Below are 18,774 nucleotides of genomic sequence, written 5' to 3' on the forward strand. Positions count from 1 at the left end.
ATCCTGATTCAATTTGGGCAAATCATATGACTCTAGAAATTTGTTGATGCCTTCGATATTTTCTATTTTATTAGGGTACAAATTTTTAAAATAATTTCAAATTATCTTCTGTATTTCTGTAGTGTCTTTCGTGATATTTACTTTTTCATCACATATGTTACTAATTTGAGATTTCTCTGTCCTTCTCTGTGTTATCATGGCTGAGGATCTCTAAATTTTATTTATTTTTTCAAAGAACCAACCTTTTGTTCTGTCAATTTTTGCAATTGTTTCTTTTGTTTCGATTTCATTGCTTTCAGCTCTGATTTTAATTATGTCCTGTCTTTACTACTTTTTTTGTAGTTTTGTTCTTTGTTTTCTAGGACTTTGAGATATAATGTTAAGTCATTTTTTGTTGACTTTTTCTTCTTTTAAGGAATGAACTACATGCAATGAACTTTCCTCTTAGAACTGCTTTCATAGTGTCCCAGAGATTTTGATATGTTGTATCTGTGCTCTCATTCACCTCTCAAAATTTTTTAATCTCCTCCTTGATGTCTTCTGCAATTGTTTATTCAATTGTATATTATTTAGTCTCCAGGTGTTAGAGTAGCTTTTATTTCTTATTTTATCATTGATTTCTAATTTCATTCCAGTATGATCTGATAGAATTCAGGATAGTATCCCTACCATCTTATATTTGCTAAGAGTTGCTTTGAGACATAGTATATGCTCTATTTTAAAGAAGGAGCCATGTGCTGATGAGAAGAAAGTGTATTCTCTTGTTGAAGGATGAAATATTTTATATATATAAATCTAAGTTATTGATTGTGTTATTGAGTTCTACAGTTTCTTTATTCAGCTTTTGTTTTAAAAATCTATCTAGTGATGAAAGAGGTGTGTTAAAGTCACCCAAAATTATTGTGTTGTGGTCTATTTGACTCTTGAACTTGAGAAGAGTTTGTTTGATGAATGTGGATTCTCCATTGTTTGAGACATATATATTTATAATTGTTAAGTCTTGTTGGTGTATGGTTCCCTTGAGCAGTATGTATTGTCCTTCTTTATTCTTTTTGATTGACTTTAGCTTGATGTCTACTTTATTTGATATGAGAATGGAAAACCCTGCTTGCTTCCACAGTCCATGTGAGTGGTGTGGCTTTTCCCAACCCTTTACCTTCAGTTTGTGGATGTCTTTTCCTATGAGATGAGACTCTTAGAGGCAGCATATTGTTGGTTCATTTTTTTTTTTTGTTTTGTTTTGTTTTTCACTCAATCTGCTAGTCTATGTCTTTTGATTGGTGAGTTTAGGCCAATAACATTCAGGGTTATTATTGTGACATGATTTGTATTAACAGCCATTTTTGTTTACTTTTGGTATTTAACATGACTTGATTTCTCCTCTGATTAAATTTTCCTTTATTATTATACATCCCTCCATTGCTTTTCATTATTTTTTTAAATTTTGTCTTTATGGAATATTTTGCTGAGGATGTTGTATAGTGCAGGCTTTCTAATTGTACATTCTTTTAACTTTTGTTGTCATGGAAGGTTTTCATTTCATCCTCAAATCTAAAGCTTAGTTTGCTGGATATAAGATTCTTGGTTGGCATCCATTTTCTTTCAGAGCTTGGTATATGTTGTTCCACAATCTCCTGGCTTTGAGTGTCTGGGTTGAAAAATCTGCTGACATATGAATTGGTCTCCCCCTATATGTGATCTGATTCTTTTCGCTTGTGGCTTTTAAGATTCTATCCTAATTCTGTATGCTAGGCATTTTCATTATAACGTGTCTTGCTGTAGATCTGTTGTAATTTTGTACATTTGGTGTCCTGTAAGCCTCTTGTATTTGGTTTTCCAATCCATTCTTCATGCTTGGGAAATTTTCTGATATTACCTCATTGAAGAGATTGTGCATTCCTTTGGTTTGGAAATCAATGCCTTCTTCTATCCCAATAACTCTTAGATTTGGTCTTTTGATGCTGTTCCATAATTTTTGGATGTTTTGTTCATGGTTTCTTACTATCATCACTGTGTGATCAACTTTATTTTCCAGATTGTATACTTTGTATTCATTATCTGATGTTCTTTCTTCCAAGTGATCTAGTCTGTTTGTTATGATTTCTATTGAGTTTTTTTTTTTTAAATTTTGGTTATTGTATCCTTCATTTCAAGGATTTCTGAGAGTTTTATTTTTATTTTTTCAGAGTCTCTATCTCTTTCTTGAAGTAATCTTTTGCTACCCGTATTTGCCCTTTTATCTCTTCATTGGAGTGATCAATTTTTGCCTGTATTTGCTCATTTAGGTCATTCTTTAATTCACAGATCATTTTAATTATGAACCTTCTGAACTCCTTCTCTGACATTTCATCAACTTTGCTGTCCATGGGTTCTGTTATTATAGTGTCCTGGTTTCTTTGGGGCACTTTCCTCCCTTGTTTTTTTTTTTTTTTTTTTTTTCATGTTGTCTATGTGTCTTCCTCTCTTGCACCTTGGATCTGAGATATTTCACTTTCTACCCTATATTCTTGTAGGACCTGTGAAGATTGTCTGTACCTCACCTTGTTGTTGGGCTTCCAGACCCTGCTGGTATCCCTCAATGAATGCTACTACAACAAGCATAGGTTGTAGTAGATGGTGGAGGCAATAGCCAAAGTAACTTGAGATAAGAGTTGAGGTGCCCCAAGATGGAAGCAATGTCTTACAGAGAGGGGCTGAAAGGGTGGGTCTCAAACTCTCTTTGGGATGCCTGTTCTGAGATGCAGCTGTTTCTAGGCCCTGTCTATTGTCAAAAAGTTAGGGGCTATTGCATGGGGAAGGCTATGGCAATGACTTCAGTGTCCGAAGATGGAAGTGGGTTAGGTATAGGCTCCCAGGTGGGGTTGGGGGGCAAACTCAGTCCTACCCTGCACCTGGGTCCTGCACAATCTGTGTGGGCGGATCTGGGCTGGGCCAATGCTCCTGTAGTAGTCTGCTGGTTGGAAGAGGAAGTCCTGTATGGGAGGCTGGGCTCTGGTGGGTGTCTGCAGGTGGAGGGATAGATCCCAGCCTACTGTGAGCCTGGGTCCCTCACAGGCTGGTGTGGGTGGATCCCAGGCCCATTCTTAATAGTGTACTTTGACTTACTTAGTAAATTTTAATATAACTCCAAGTGTCCTTTTTTTCTTTGTATTTGTCCTATTTTAATTCTTCTTATGAATTCTTTGACCAACCAAGAGAATAGGAAATAGTCTTCTGTTTTCTTATAAAAGTCTTATGGATTTACTTTCCATATTTTTACCTGTATTCCTTCTGTAATTGATTTTTCTTTATGGTATTAGGTACGAGTTAGGATTCACTTTTTAATGTAACTGTCCAGTTGATTCAGCACCATGCATCCTCTTTTCCAATATACTCCAATGTTGTAGCATTATTATGTAACCTTACATGTATCTATGTGCTTCTGGACTCCATTAGACCACTTTAATTATAATAATAAATAACAAGTCTTGATATCTGGTAATTGGCTTTATGTCTTGTGGCTCTTTGCTTCTTCATATACACTTTAGAAACAGCTTTTCAGTATATAGAATATTTCATTCATCAATGACTGGATGTACTTCCTTCTCAGCAGCACATAGATCTTTCTGTAATATAGACCCTGTTCTGCAAGCTGTCACATATTTTGGCATGCAATTGTCATATTTTCTAAACATATTTTAGCATCTGTATAGTTATTTGGTGGATCCCTTTCATTGATATTAATTTTTGTGTTCTTTTTTCGTGATTAGGCTTGTTTAGTTTTTATCAAGCTTAACTATGTTATTTCTTCTCTATTTCATATATTTCTATATTTCTCTCCTATCCTTATTTTTCCTTCCAACTACATAATTTGAAAATAATTTTATTGTTATTCTAGCTTCTTTCTGACATGAGAACTTTGAGTTAGAAATATTCAATGGAGTTACTGTTTCATCACAGAGATCCTGATATTTTAAGCTTTTATTATCACTTAGTTCAAAGCACTATTTATTTTTTATTTATTTTTAGTTGTAGTTGGACACAATATCTTTATTTTATTTATTTATTTTTCTGTGGTGCTGAGGATCAAATCAAGGGCTTCACATGTGCAAGGCAAGCTCTCTACCACTGAGCCACAACCCCAGCCCCCAAAGCTCTCTTTGTTTACTTTTTAAATGCTTTATTCCTTGACCTCTGAGATATTTATAAATGTGCCATGTAATTTTGAAATAGTTGACATGTGGGGGTGGGGTTCTAAATATCTTAAGGTAATTGATTTTTAATGTATTTTTTTTATATAGACACAATAATTTTACTTCATCCATTTTTTTTATGTAGTGCTTAGGATAAACCCAGTACTCCACATTTGCTAGGCAAGCACTCTACCATTGAGCTACAACCCCAGCCCCCCAATTAAGTGATTCTGGTATCCAATTATTTAAGCTGATCCTTCAGGATGAAAAAATCCTTCTTCCTATCTTCTACATCTATAGAAATCATATACTTCTTTCAAAGTTATGTACTAGTAACCCCTACTATAAATACCTTTCTTGATCTGTTCACCTTCTATGTTTGCCTAGTTTTATGTTTAATCACATCAGTTACCCTTCCATTGATTGACATATTGCCTTTCTAGTGTCTGATGTATTCTGCTGTCTGTCCTATTTTCTATTATCCCCCCTCCCCTCCCCTCCCCTTTTCTCTCTCTACCCCTTCTACTGTAGATTTTTAATGTATTAAGTCATGTAGGAAACAGAGTCTGCATGATTTCAAATTGAAAACAAAAGTAATTGGAGGGAAAAAAGATCTCCAATCAACTGAAAAAGAAATAAAAAAGGAAGGAAGAAAGAAGCAGCTTGTCATTTTGTACATGCACATATAAAAATGAGGCTCCAGCTTGCATCCTGAGTGGGACAGCATTGCATCTATGAATGAATGTAGGAAACTTTTTAATCATTAAAATGTTCATCCTTCCAAGTCATGAATACACTCTGTTTCTCTCTTTAAAATTTCTATCATCAATGTCTTGAAATTTTCAGTGCTTCAGATTGTAAATTTGATTTATTTTTATATATTTGATTTTGGCTATTGAAAATTATATTTTAAATTTATATTTTCTGTACAATGTTTTGTGGTACCTAGAAATGCATTATGGATGAGAGCATGTTGATTTTTGTATCCAGGAGCCTGGTGTGTTTCTCAGCATTCCCTAACTGTAGAAAATATCTCAGATAAGCAAGTTTAAAAGAAGAAAGTTTATTTCATATCACAATTTTTGAGTTTTCAGTTCATGATGGGTTGACCCTGTTGCTTCTGGGCCTGTAGCAAGGTAGGACATCATTTTGAGAACACACAGCGGAGGGAGTTGCTCACCTCATTGCAGCTGGGAAGCAAAGAGAAAGAACGGGGCCCACTCCCTTTCAGTGGCACTCCCCCAGTACCATTACTCTCCCACCAGGTCCCAGTGCCTAATTGCTCCACCGCCACCCAGTAGCAGCACAGGCTGGGGACTAACCCTCTAACACCTGGGCTGTGGAGACACTTATCTACACCATAAACCTGGCTAAATTCACTTATTAATTTTAAAAATTTTATAAATAATTTGGACATACTACAGTCTCAGACATGTCACCCCCAAATAATGGAAGTTTTGTAAAAATGCCACTTTCTTAACTGTCATTGAAAAAACCTTTTTCTGCCTGATTACAATATTCTACCACCTTCGGTATAGTATTGAAAAGAATTTGGATAATATCTTTATATCACTCCTGATCCCAGAAGAAAGTCTTAATTATTCATCATTAAGAATAGTATGTGCTTAATTTTTTTTGTGGATATATCTTACCCTATTTAGTAGTCTGTTTTACCTTGCTCTAAAGGGATTTTTTTTTAAATGATGAATGACTTTTGAGTACTGTCAAATTTTTTTAAAAGCCTATTGTCATTAATGTTATTTTCATTCAACAAATTATATTAAACTTCCAAAGTTACACAAACAGCATAACTGGACAAGAGCCCATTTGGTTGTGACATCTTATTCTATTATATTGCAAATTCAATTTGCAATATTTCTTATTTGTTTCTGTGTTAATGGGAGAGGTTGATCTGTAGTTTTTCTTTTTATTTATTTATTTATTTATTTTTTTATTGGTTGTTCAAAACCTTACACGGCTCTTGACATATCATATTTCAGACATTAGTTTCAAGTGAGTTATGAACTCCCATTTTTACCCCAAATACAGATTGCAGAATCACATCAGTTACACATTCACCTTTTTACATAATGCCCTATTAGTAACTGTTGTATTCTGCTACCTTTCCTATCCTCTACTATCGCCCCTCCCCTCCCCTCCCATCTTCTCTCTCTATCCCATCTACTGTAATTCATTTCTCTCCTTGTTTTTTCTTCCAATTCCCCTCACAACCTCTTCTATGTAGTTTTTTTAACAATGAGGGTCTCTTTCCATTTCCATGCAATTCCCCCTTTATCTCTCTTTCCCTCCCATCTCGTGTCTCTGTTTAATATCAATCTTTTCTTCCTGCTCTTTCTCCCTGCTCTATTCTTAGTTGCTCTCATTATATCAAAGAAGACATTTGGTATTTGTTTTTTAGGGATTGGCTGGCTTCACTAAGCATAATCTGCTCTAGTGCCATCCATTTCCCTCCAAATTCCATGAATTTGTCATTTTTTAGAGCTGCGTAATACTCCATGGTGTATAACTGCCACATTTTTTTAATCCATTCATCCATTGAAGGGCATCTGGGTTGGTTCCACAGTCTAGCTATTGTGAATTGTGCTGCTATGAACATCGATGTGGCAGTATCCCTGTAGTACGCTCTCTTAAGGTCTTCAGGGAATAGACCAAGAAGGGCAATAACTGGGTCAAATGGTGGTTCCATTCCCAGCTTTCCCAGGAATCTCCATACTGCTTTCCAAATTGGCTGAACCAATTTGCAGTCCCACCAGCAATGTACAAGAGTACCCTTTTCCCCACATCCTCTCCAGCACTTGTTATTGTTTGACTTCCTGATGGCTGCCAATCTTACTGGAGTGAGATGGTATCTTAGGGTAGTTTTGATTTGCATTTCTCTGACTGCTAGAGATGGTGAGCATTTTTTCATGTATTTGTTGATTGATTGTATGTCCTCCTCTGAGAAGTGTCTGTTCAGGTCCTTGGCCCATTTGTTGATTGGGGTATTTGTTGTCTTATTGTCTAATTTTTTGAGTTCTTTGTATACTCTGGATATTAAGGCTCTGTCTGAAGTGTGAGGAGTAAAAATTTGTTCCCATGATGTAGGCTCCCGATTTACTTCTCTTATTGTTTCTCTTGCTGTGAAAAAACTTTTTAGTTTAAGTAAGTCCCATTTGTTGATTCTTGCTGTTAACTCTTGTGCTATAGGCGTCCTGTTAAGGAATTTGGAGCCTGATCCCACAATATGTAGATCGTAGCCAACTTTTTCTTCTATCATAAGCAGAGTCTCTGATTTGATATCTAGGTCCTTGATCCATTTTGAGCTCACTTTTGTGCATGGTGAGAGGAGGGGATTCAGTTTCATTTTGTTGCATATGGATTTCCAGTTTTCCCAACACCATTTGTTGAAGATGCTATCCTTCCTCCATTGCATGCTTTTAGCCCCTTTATCAAATATAAGATAGTTGTAACTTTGTGGATTAGTCTCTGTATCCTCTATTCTGTACCATTGGTCCACCCGCCTGTTTTGGTACCAGTACCATGCTGTTTTTGTAACTATTGCTCTGTAGTATAGTTTGAAATCTGGTATTGCTATACCACCTGATTCACACTTCCTGCTCAGAATTGCTTTTGCTATTCTGGGTCTTTTATTTCTCCATATGAATTTCATGATTGCTTTATCTATTTCTACAAGCAATGCCATTGGGATTTTGATTGGCATTGCATTAAACCTATAGAGGACTTTTGGTAATATTGCCATTTTGATGATGTTAGTTCTGCCTATCCATGAACAGGGTATATCTTTCCATCTTCTAAGATCTTCTTCTACTTCTCTTTTTAGGGTTCTGTAGTTTTCATTGTATAAATCTTTCACCTCTTTTGTTAGGTTGATTCCCAAGTATTTTTTTTTTTGAGGATATTGTGAATGGAGTGTTTTTCCTCACTTCCATTTCAGAAGATTTGTCACTGATATACAGAAATGCCTTTGATTTGTGCGTGTTGATTTTATAACCTGCCACTTTGCCGAATTCAATTATTAGTTCTAGTAGTTTTTTTGTAGACCCTTTTGGCTCTTCTATGTATAGAATCATGTCATCTGCAAATAGTGATAATTTAAGTTCATCTTTTCCAATTTTTATGCCTTTAATTTCTTTCGTTTGTCTAATTGCTCTGGCCAGTGTTTCGAGAACTATATTGAATAGAAGTGGTGATAAAGGGCATCCCTGTCTTGTTCCAGATTTTAGAGGGAATGCCTCCAATTTTTCTCCATTCATAATGATGTTAGCCTGTGGCTTAGCGTAGATAGCTTTCACAATATCAAGGTAAGTTCCTGTTATCCCTAGTTTTTCTAATGTTTTGAACATAAAGGGATGCTGTACTTTGTCGAATGCTTTTTCTGCGTCTATCGAGATGATCATATGGTTCTTATCTTTAAGTCTATTGATATGGTGAATAACATTTATTGATTTCCGTATATTGAACCATCCCTGCATCCCAGGGATGAATCCTACTTGATCATAGTGCACAATTTTTTTGATGTGTCTTTGTATCTGATTCGCCAGAATTTTATTGAGGATTTTTGAATCTAGGTTCATCAGAGATATTGGTCTGTAGTTTTCTTTCTTTGAAGTGTCTTTGGTTTCGGAATCAATGTGATGTTGGCCTCATAGAATGAATTTGGAAGAACTCCCTCTTTTTCTATTTCCTGAAATAACTTGAAAAGTATTGGTATTAATTCTTCTTTAAAGGTTTCGTAAAACTCCGCTGTATACCCATCCGGTCCTGGGCTTTTCTTGGTTGGTAGTCTTTTGATTACTTCTTCAATTTCATCTATTGATATTGGTCTGTTCAAATCGTGTGTGTCCTCCTGACTCAGTCTGGGCAAGTCATATGTCTTAAGAAATTTATCGATGTCTTCACTATCTTCTATTTTATTGGAATATAGGTTTTCAAAATAATTTCTAATTATCTTCTGTATTTCTGTGGCGTCTGTTGTGATATTGCCTTTTTCATCCCTTATGTTAGTAATTTGAGTTCTCTCTCTTCTTCTCTTCGTTAGCATGGCTAAGGGCCTGTCAATCTTGTTTATTTTTTCAAAGAACCAACTTTTAGTTTTGTTAATTTTTTCAATAGTTTCTTTTGTTTCAATTACATTGATTTCCGCTCTGATTTTAATTATTTCTTGCTTTCTGCTGCATTTACTATTGTTTTGCTCTTCCTTTTCTAGGGCTTTGAGATGAAGTGTGAGCTCATTTATTTGTTGGTTTTTCCTTTTTTTGAGGAATGACCTCCAGGCGATGAATTTCCCTCTTAAAACTGCTTTCATTGTGTCCCATAGATTCCGATATGTTGTGTCTGAATTTTCATTTATCTCTCAGAATTTTTTGATTTCCTCCTTTATGTCTTCTGTAACCCCTTGATCATTCAGTAACATATTGTTCATTTTCCATGTGATATTGGATTTTCCCTTCCTTCTTTTATCATTAATTTCCAGTTTCAATCCATTATGATCAGATAAAATGCATGGTATAATCTCCACCCCTTTATATTTATTGAGGGTTGCCCTATAGCATAATATATGGTCTATTTTTGAGAAGGATCCATGTGCTGCTGAGAAAAAAGTATATCCATTCGATGATGGTTGGTATATTCTATATATGTCAGTTAAGTCTAGGTTATTGATTGTGGTATTGAGTTCTATAGTTTCTTTATTCAACTTTTGCTTGGAGGTTCTGTCCAATGGTGAGAGAGGTGTGTTGAAGTCACCCATAATTATTGTGTTGTGATCTATTTGATTCTTGAACTTGAGGAGAATTTGTTTTATGTATTTCGCAGCACCGTTATTTGGTGCATAAATATTGATAATTGTTATATCTTGTTGTTTAATGGTTCCTTTTAACAGTATATAATGTCCTTCCTTATCCCTTTGGATTAACTTAGTCTTGAAGTCAATTTTATTCGATATGAGGATGGCCACACCTGCTTGCTTGCGTGGACCGTGTGCGTGGTATATTTTTTCCCAACCTTTCACCTTCAGCCTGTGTATGTCTTTTCCAATCAGGTGTGTCTCCTGGAGGCAGCATATTGTTGGATTTGTTTTTTTAATCCATGTTACCAGCCTATGTCGCTTTATTGGAGTGTTTAAACCATTAATGTTTAGAGTTACTATTGATATATGGTTTGTACTTCCAGCCATGTTTGATTATTTATCTCTCTTTTTTTTTTTTAATATTTCGTTTGTTTCTCCATGATTACCTTTCCCCGCTCCGTCTGTCTTTACTGAGGTACTTCCCACTGTTGGCTTTGGTTATTGTTTTCCATTTCTTCCTCGTGAAGTGTTTTGCTCAAGATGCTTTGCAACGCTGGTTTTCTGGCTGCATATTCTTTTAGTTTTTGTTTATCGTGAAAGATTTTTATTTCATTGTCGTATCTGAAGCTTAATTTTGCTGGGTACAGAGTTCTTGGTTGGCATCCGTTGTCTTTCAGTGTTTGAAATACGTTGTTCCAGGATCTTCTCGCTTTCAGCGTCTGAGTTGAAAAGTCCGTTGTTAACCTTATTGGTTTACCCCTGAATGTAATCTTTCTCTTTTCTCTTGAAGCTTTTAATATTTTCTCTTTGTTCTGTATATTGGATATCTTCATAACAATGTGTCTTGGCATTGGTCTACTGTGATTTTGTATGCTCGGTGTCCTGTATGCATCTACAATTTGTATATCTGTTTCCTTTTTTATTTCTGGAAAGTTTTCTGCAATTATTTCATCTAGTAGATTACTCATTCCCCTGGTTTGAATCTCTATCCCTTCCTCTATCCCAATGACTCTTAAATTTGTTTTTTTTATATTATCACATATCTCTTGTAGGTTTCTCTCGTGATTTTTAACCAGCCTATCTGAGTTGGCTAGACTCTTTTCCAGATGATATATTTTGTCTTTGTTATCTGACGTTCTGGCTTCTACTTGCTCCACTCTATTAATGATACTCTCATTTGAGTTTTTAATTTGGTTTATAATTTCCCTCATTTCTAAGATCATTGTTTGATTCTTTTTTATAGTCTCTATCTCCTGATATAGATGCTTAACTTCTTCTTTTATCTGTTTATGAAATTCCTTCTCAATGTGTTCTTTCACTGCTTGCATTTGCTGTCTCGTATCCTCTTTAAGGTTCCGTTCCATCTGTCTCAGGTGATCCATGAGTTCTTTATATGACCATTTTTCTGGTGACTCTATATCCTCCTGAATATTTAGGCTGCCCTGCATTGTTTGCACTCCTTTTCTTCCTTGCTTTTTCATGCTGTTCATATTGTTTCTTGTTCTGTTTGACTGCTGAGTTACTGTTTACTCCTATAAATTTATTTGATGCTTGGGAGGAAAGGTATTAGAAGGGATGGGAAGAAGTCACTAAAGAGAATGAGAGTAAGCAGGTAGAATTCAAGGAAGGGGGAATAAGAAAATTGAAAAGAAATGTAAAGGCAGGAGAAAAGAGGGAAAGAACAAAATAGAAAATTTAAAAGAATTTTAAAAAATAATAATAGTAGAAATGAAAAATGAAATTAAAAAAATAGAATAAAATAAAATAAGATGGATTAAAAAAACATTTAAAAGGACAGCAAAAAAAAAAAAATTATAAATGTAGTCCTAGAGTTCGATTAACTGCTCTTCCAATAGATGGAGCTATGCCTACCGGGCCATGTCTCTCCTCTCAGTAGGCGGGAGTCAATCACTGTGCAGCAGTTCTTCCTCCCGGACTGGGCGAGTCTCCACTCCTGCTGTGGGCGGGGCCTTTCCCAGAGCTGGTCAGGGGTCGTTTGCAGCACTGGGCTGGCAGGTGGGGGGTGGTCGTCTGTAGCTCCAAACCACCAGAGGAGGTTCACAGAGTCGGGCCGGCCGGTGCCGAGCAGGCAGCGCCCACTCCCCCACTCACTGCAAGGTTGCAGGCAGCGGCTGTTTGGCGCCAGCCGGCGGCGGTTCACAAAGCCGCGGCGGGCGTGGGCCCTGGCAGGCAGCGCCCGTTCCTAAGTTTGCTGTAGCGTGTGGGCGGCGGCAGTTCACAGAGCCGGGTGGCCGGGGCCCAGGCGGTCAATGTCTGCTCCTACGTTCGCTGTGACGTGTGAACTGCAACCACCCCGTAGCAGCCGTTGGTGGATCACGGAGCCTGGCCGGTGTGGGCCCAGGCAGGCCCGCCCGCTCCTTAGATTGCTGCTACGTGTGAGCAGCGGCTGGCTGCGGTTCACAGAACCTGGCGGCGGGGGCCCAGGTGGTCAATGTCTGCTCCCACGTTCGCTGCAGCCACCCGGCAGCAGCCGGTGGTGGATCACAGAGCCGGGCCGGTGTGGGCCCAGGCAGGCCACGCCCGCTCCTAAGATTGCTGCTACAAGTGAGCAGCAGCCATTTGGTGGCTGCTGGAGGGGCTGTGCCCCTGCTCTGCGTTGCCGAGATTCAGTAGTCTGTGACAAGCAGACACCTCCAATTAAACTTACTAGTTCCCGGTAGGTCTCCTTTCAGTGGAATTTTGCTTAAAGTTTCTCAGCCTGACGCCTGTGGGTGTATTAATGAGTCTCTCTGATCCCCTTACCAGGGACGCATTGAATGTGCTGCCTCTTCGCCGGCGGCCATGTTCTTCTCCCTGTAGTTTTTCTTATAATGCCCTTCTTAGAATTTTATATGATGTTTTAGATATATTGGAAATAATTCCCTATTTTAGTATTCTATGAAAGAATTTATGTAAAGTTTATGCTATTTCTTTCTTAAATGTTTGAATAAGTTTACCAGGGGAGTTTATTTTACCCATTTTTTCCTTTTGGTGGGGAGTTTTAAAAATGTATTAAACTTCTTTCAACATGTTAAGAATATTCAATTTCTTTTTATATCTTTATTTTATTTATTTATTTTTATGTGGTGCTGAGGATTGGACCCAGGGCCTCACACATGCTAGGCGAGCACTCTACCGCTGAGCCACAATACCAGCCCAATATCCATTTTTTTTTGTTTCCAGTGTATATGACCATTTCATTTATGTTTTCAAATTCATTACCATGAAGTTCTTTATAATATTTTACTATTAGCTTTTAAGGTTTTTAGGATCTGTAGTCTTTCTTTTTAAATTGATGATGTTTATTGTTTTTTTTCTACCTTCTGAATTATTCAAAGATAATATTTTTAAAATTCATACTTTAAAAATATTTCAGCATGGCTGACTTTCTTTATTGCACAATAATTTCCTATTTTACTAATTCCACTTTTGTTCATTTATTTTTAGTTAGAGTTGCTGGTCTTTTGATCGTCCTAGAATGGAAGCATAGTTAGATGAGTTATTTTAAACTTTTATCTTCTTATAATGTATATGTTGAAGTCTCTATTTCTTAAATGCTGCTTTAGCCAAGTCCTTCCATATTTAAAGTGTTATTTTTAAATTAGCTTTCAATTGAAATACATTTTTAATTTCTACAGTGATTCCTCATTCCATCTATTCATGCACTAAAATGTATTGTTTCATTTCCAAACAATCGGTAATTTTCTAGTTACTACTGAGTTACTAATTATGGGCTTAATTTCACTGTGGTCAGACAATACACTCTAAATGATTTTACTCTTAAAACAAATTGAGCCTTGCTATGTAACACTTCCATGTTCCTTTCCAATGTCTTTATTGCTTTCGTTTGGAGTAATTTTTATTTTTTATTATTTTGTTTTCTCTGTGTTACCTTTCCAATGATACATAGTTTTTGGCAGACACAACATCTTTGTTTATATGTGGTGCTGAGGATCGAACCCGGGCCACACGCATGCCAGGTGAGCGCGCTACCTCTTGAGCCACATCCCCAGCCCGATACATAGTTTATTACAATCATTTCAGGAAAAAAAAATTGGCAATTATCTTTTCAAGTGTTGCTTATGTCTTAATCTCACTCTTCTCTCCTTTTTTTGTTTCCTATTAGAAATGATGCTCCAAGAAAACAATATTCGTTTCAGCTTGCATTAAAACAAACAAAAGAAAAACAATAATATGTATTTTTCTCAAAACTATTTTCAAATAGGCCAGAATTGTTTCATACACAATTATATTGTCATTATAAAGATCTGCATTTTTGAATGTCATGATCTAATACAATTAACCCTTTGTGCAATGTTCTCATGAATGCAAATGATATTTAAAAATCTGAGTTAATTCCATTTTAATTTGTGTATAAGCTGTGAAGACTCCCATAGCTAGATTACAATGGGTCCTGGCAGACCTTTGTGCCACTTACTTAATTTACGCTCAGACACCAACACCGTTGATTGCCATTGCTTCTGCACCACTAGTGCAAATGCCAGCAAAATGGAAAAGGTAGAGAGCATCTGAGCATCATGAGGACGAGATTTCCCACCTATGCAGACTACCATGCAGAAATGTGGCCTTGAACCTGGTTGTGGTTTTGTAAGGATTCTTTTCTCTCTTCTTAGCCATTTGCATTGAATATAATCATCCAGGCATTGAAATAAAATGGTCTGGAATGTTCCATGGACCCTTTTGCTTGCTGGGTCCTTATGGCACTTTATCTCATCAATGCTGAGTGGTGGAAAGCTCCCTTTTTTTTTTAGGAAGCTTTCTGTTAAGCTTTGTAAATTTCTACATCTTGTCACATCAAAATTTGAGAAATGAAAAAAAAATCTAGCCAACTATTTTATGCTGTTCAAATCTCCAATTTTATCTCTCTAGTCACTAGAGACCATTCCAAGTGCTTCTGGTGACTTTCAGTTCATCAGCAGTGACCTGTCCTGTCTCAGTGAGGCCTGGGCTCTCACCCTCCTTGCCTGTGCCCACTTTTGGTAAATGCCGCTTGAAGTAGTGTGTGAATATAGAACATGGGCTCAGTTTCCCATGATGTTCCTCCCTCCAGAATCTGGGCCCCTCTGATTCTTCCTGCTTCAGAAGATATATGATCCTCTTCAAATACATTTCCCCTCACTTTGGCTTTTTCTCATTATTCCATAATAGTTCTACTGGAAGTTGTTCCATTGTGTTCAGAAAAGGAACACACTGGGTGTTTCTTTTAATTCAAATTAACTTTGTGTTGCTTCAGTTTCTATAGTTCTATATCTATTTTGTAACTTATAATGTTATTCCTGGGTAATGATATTTAGAACTTCTGGGTCATTAACTTTTTATTCTATAAGATGAAATCTGTTATTTTGCTTATCTTTTGACTGCTGTTTTTAATACAAGATCTATTTAAAATTTTATAGAAATTATGCTTGTCCTTTATAAAATAGATGTTTATTATGGCATCCTTTATCTTTAAATAAGGTATATATTTGTTACCTTCTGGTTACTTAATACATTTTTATGTGCAGTCTTACATTTTAATCATTTATAGTTAAGAGATTTCTAAATAACTTGATGGCTATTAATAATGATACACTCTCAGAGTGATTAATTTTCTTAAGCAGATATAAATATTTTCTCTGTATCTTCTCCATCTTGGTATTTTATTTTTAATAGTCCTTTTATTTTTTTGCATGATAAGAACTTTAGTAAAAAAAAAAAAAGAACTTTAGTACAAAGCACTTTATTTATTTTTTTCATTCATAGTCCTTGCCCTCACCTTTCCCAAAACAATTCTATATGAATTTCACAGATAGATGTTTCAGCATCAAAATGTGTTTCAAATTCAAACTTCACACTTATGCATGGGTCAAGACTTAGGTTATTTCATCTCGGGGATATTTTTAAACACTCACATAAGCAAAAGGTAAAAGGAGGCATTAAAATAGATCCCCCACTCCTCCTGTTTTTAAAACTTAGTAGGAGGCCACTTTTGAGTCTCAGACCCAAGGAGCTCCCTCATGCCCATCCAAGGCACGCCTCCACCTTCGGGGGCCCACTGAATCGGCAGCCCCACCTCTAGTGAGGCTGAAACCCGAAGCCAGGGCTGATGATAATCTTGTTTGCAACTTTGTTTCTGTATACATTTGGCACATATCTCAAGTGCTCTGCTAGCCTGAAGTGGGCTACTTATATCCCTTTTGTATTACTTCTATGACAAACTGTTGGAGTATGTGAAGAATATAATCTGCAGAATTTACTCCTTACAGCATTTCAGCTTAAGTCCATTTATATACTTTGCAATAGTTTCCAGCAAGTAATGTTATGCAGCTTAGTAGGCAGAGTAATGGGCCCCCTACCCATAAGGTGTCAGTGCCCAAATGCTTAAGAATTGTGAATATCTTAAGTTACATGACAAAGAAGAATTAAGATTGTAGATAGAATCATGGTTTAGTTTAGTCAGTTTTTTTTTCCAGCTGCAACTAAAAGATCTCACAAAAACAACTAGAGGAGAAAAAGTTTATTTGGGTTTCAGAGGTCTGAGTCCATAGATGGAGGACTTCATAACCTTGGGCCCAAGGTGAGGCAGAACATCATGGCAGAAGGGCACGGAGGAGGAAAGTAGCTCAGGACATGGCAAGCAGGAGGCAGAGAGTGTTCCACTCTCTGGGGCAAAATAGAAACTCCAAAGTCATGCTGCCAATGACCTACTTCCTCCAGCTACACCTTACCTGCCTAAAGTTGCCACCTTGTTAATCCATATCAGTGGATTAATCCACTGATTAGGCTCCAACTCTCATAATATAATTATTTCACCCCTGAAGGCTCTTGCATTGTCTCAAACTATAGCATGGTTGCTACTCAGATGACTAAATTATGATTATCCTGATTATTTATATATACATATCCTGAGCTTATGGGATCATAGGGTGGTTTACATGAAGAAGAAGGAGGCAGATGAATCAGAGCCTGAGTTAGAAAAGAAGATCTGATGATGAAGGCCAGGTTGGAGTGGTGTCATGGGATTTCTCATACACCATTGCTGGCTTTGAAATTCAAAGCCAGCTAGCAACCATGGAAGTTGGGAAACCTCCAACACCTGGAATAGGTGAGGAGATGCAGTCTCCACTAGATTCTGCCTGAAGGAATGCCCACACCTTGATTTCAAAGTCCACTGAAACCTCGGTCAGACTTCTGACCTAGAGAACTGGAAGATAATTAAATTTGTGTTGTTTTACAGTAATAAATTGAAAATAATTTGTTACAGGGGCAGTAGGAAGCTAACCTCCAAATTCTGTTTTCTTCTTCAGTAGTTTAAATATCTGAGGAAGTCTATGTCTTCATGGCATAGAAAACTGAGGGCTAATGGTAAGAGACAGGGAGTGTTTTCCTCAAAACAAGACAATCTGTAAGAGGGGAACCCTGCAGCTTAGGGGTTTCTGTTTTCTCTACAGGCAGCAAAGGAAGGAGAAAAGGCCTTCCCACCTTCTGTGTGTGTGAATGTGATTCATGTTAGGTATGAAAGACAGATTGGATGATTTTTATCTTCATGAAATTCTTAGGCCTTAATCATAAGGCCTAAGAATGGTATATAATGGTAATAGCCTTATTTAAAAAAAAATAGATGTTCATGTATCTTTCTTTCCTTTTTCATAGGCGTTTTAGTGGGAGTTTGGAAGATTCTGGCAGAAACTGTTTTCGTATCATCATTTTAATGGTGCATCAACTGTTTCACCCTGAACCCACTGAAGGTGCCTGTTAGGAACTCCAGCAGGAGCCTGTGGATTTGTATGAGTTGTATCTTATCAAGACTCCTGGCAAACTTGATTTGCATCAGTTTGTAATCAGAGTTGAGGCTTGTTTGAGTTTAGATTCCAAATTACCTAAAATTAGTTCATAAACTCTGATGTAAGAGTGTTTGTACATTGTATTAATCTCCTTTGAAAGACCAACACATTATTACATATATATGTATCAAATAACTTAAAATAATTCTGACATTTTTATGTCCCTCTACCTTGAAAAAACCACAACTTGGTACTGAAGAAGTACTTTGTTATTCTGTCTTTGTCCATCTCTCTCTCTCTTTCTCTCTCGCCCTCATTTATTAAGTGCCTTATGAGCAACTTGGTCATGGTCCATCACCTCTAGATATTTTTGTGGAGGACATCCATCAGTTACATTATTCCAATTAAATATGTGTTTGGAGATTAAAAAAGAAAATGTTCTTTATTATTTCAAAGGCCCTCCTATCCCATGTTTAAATATACAGTGAGATTCTGATTCAGACCACTGCTTTAAATCACTCTTATTTTTTTCACTTTGGAATTAGTAAGAAAAGTAAACATTTTTGGTAATACAAATGTTACAACTCTGTAAACATGGGATGTAGTCTTTTAAATTAAATATGTCAAAATGAATTAAAATGATGGAATATTTTAGTTTGGTTATTAATTGATTAGTAGTGCATTTAACTATTACTTTGATTATATCAATGACTCATAAGCTTTGCCCTTTTTGTGGTCACTGGCAGCATAGCTGATTTTTAAAGGACTGTTTCTGGCTTCATTGACTTTTGTAGTGAGCACAGTTGCTTTCGGTCACTTGCTCCCTTTGATGATACTCTCTTTATTCACTCAATGATGAATAATAACCTCAGTATTCATATTCAAGTACTCCAAACACAGATGAACTAAGACACTGGATCAGATCCATGGAATACTCAACATGCTTGATTTTAACAATTCAAATGGTTAGATGATGCACTTAAGTTTGAATTAAATTTTCCATCCATGG

This window comes from Urocitellus parryii, unplaced genomic scaffold, assembly GCF_045843805.1.
Source record: "Urocitellus parryii isolate mUroPar1 unplaced genomic scaffold, mUroPar1.hap1 Scaffold_71, whole genome shotgun sequence".
In the NCBI taxonomy this organism is placed as follows: Eukaryota; Metazoa; Chordata; class Mammalia; order Rodentia; family Sciuridae; genus Urocitellus; species Urocitellus parryii.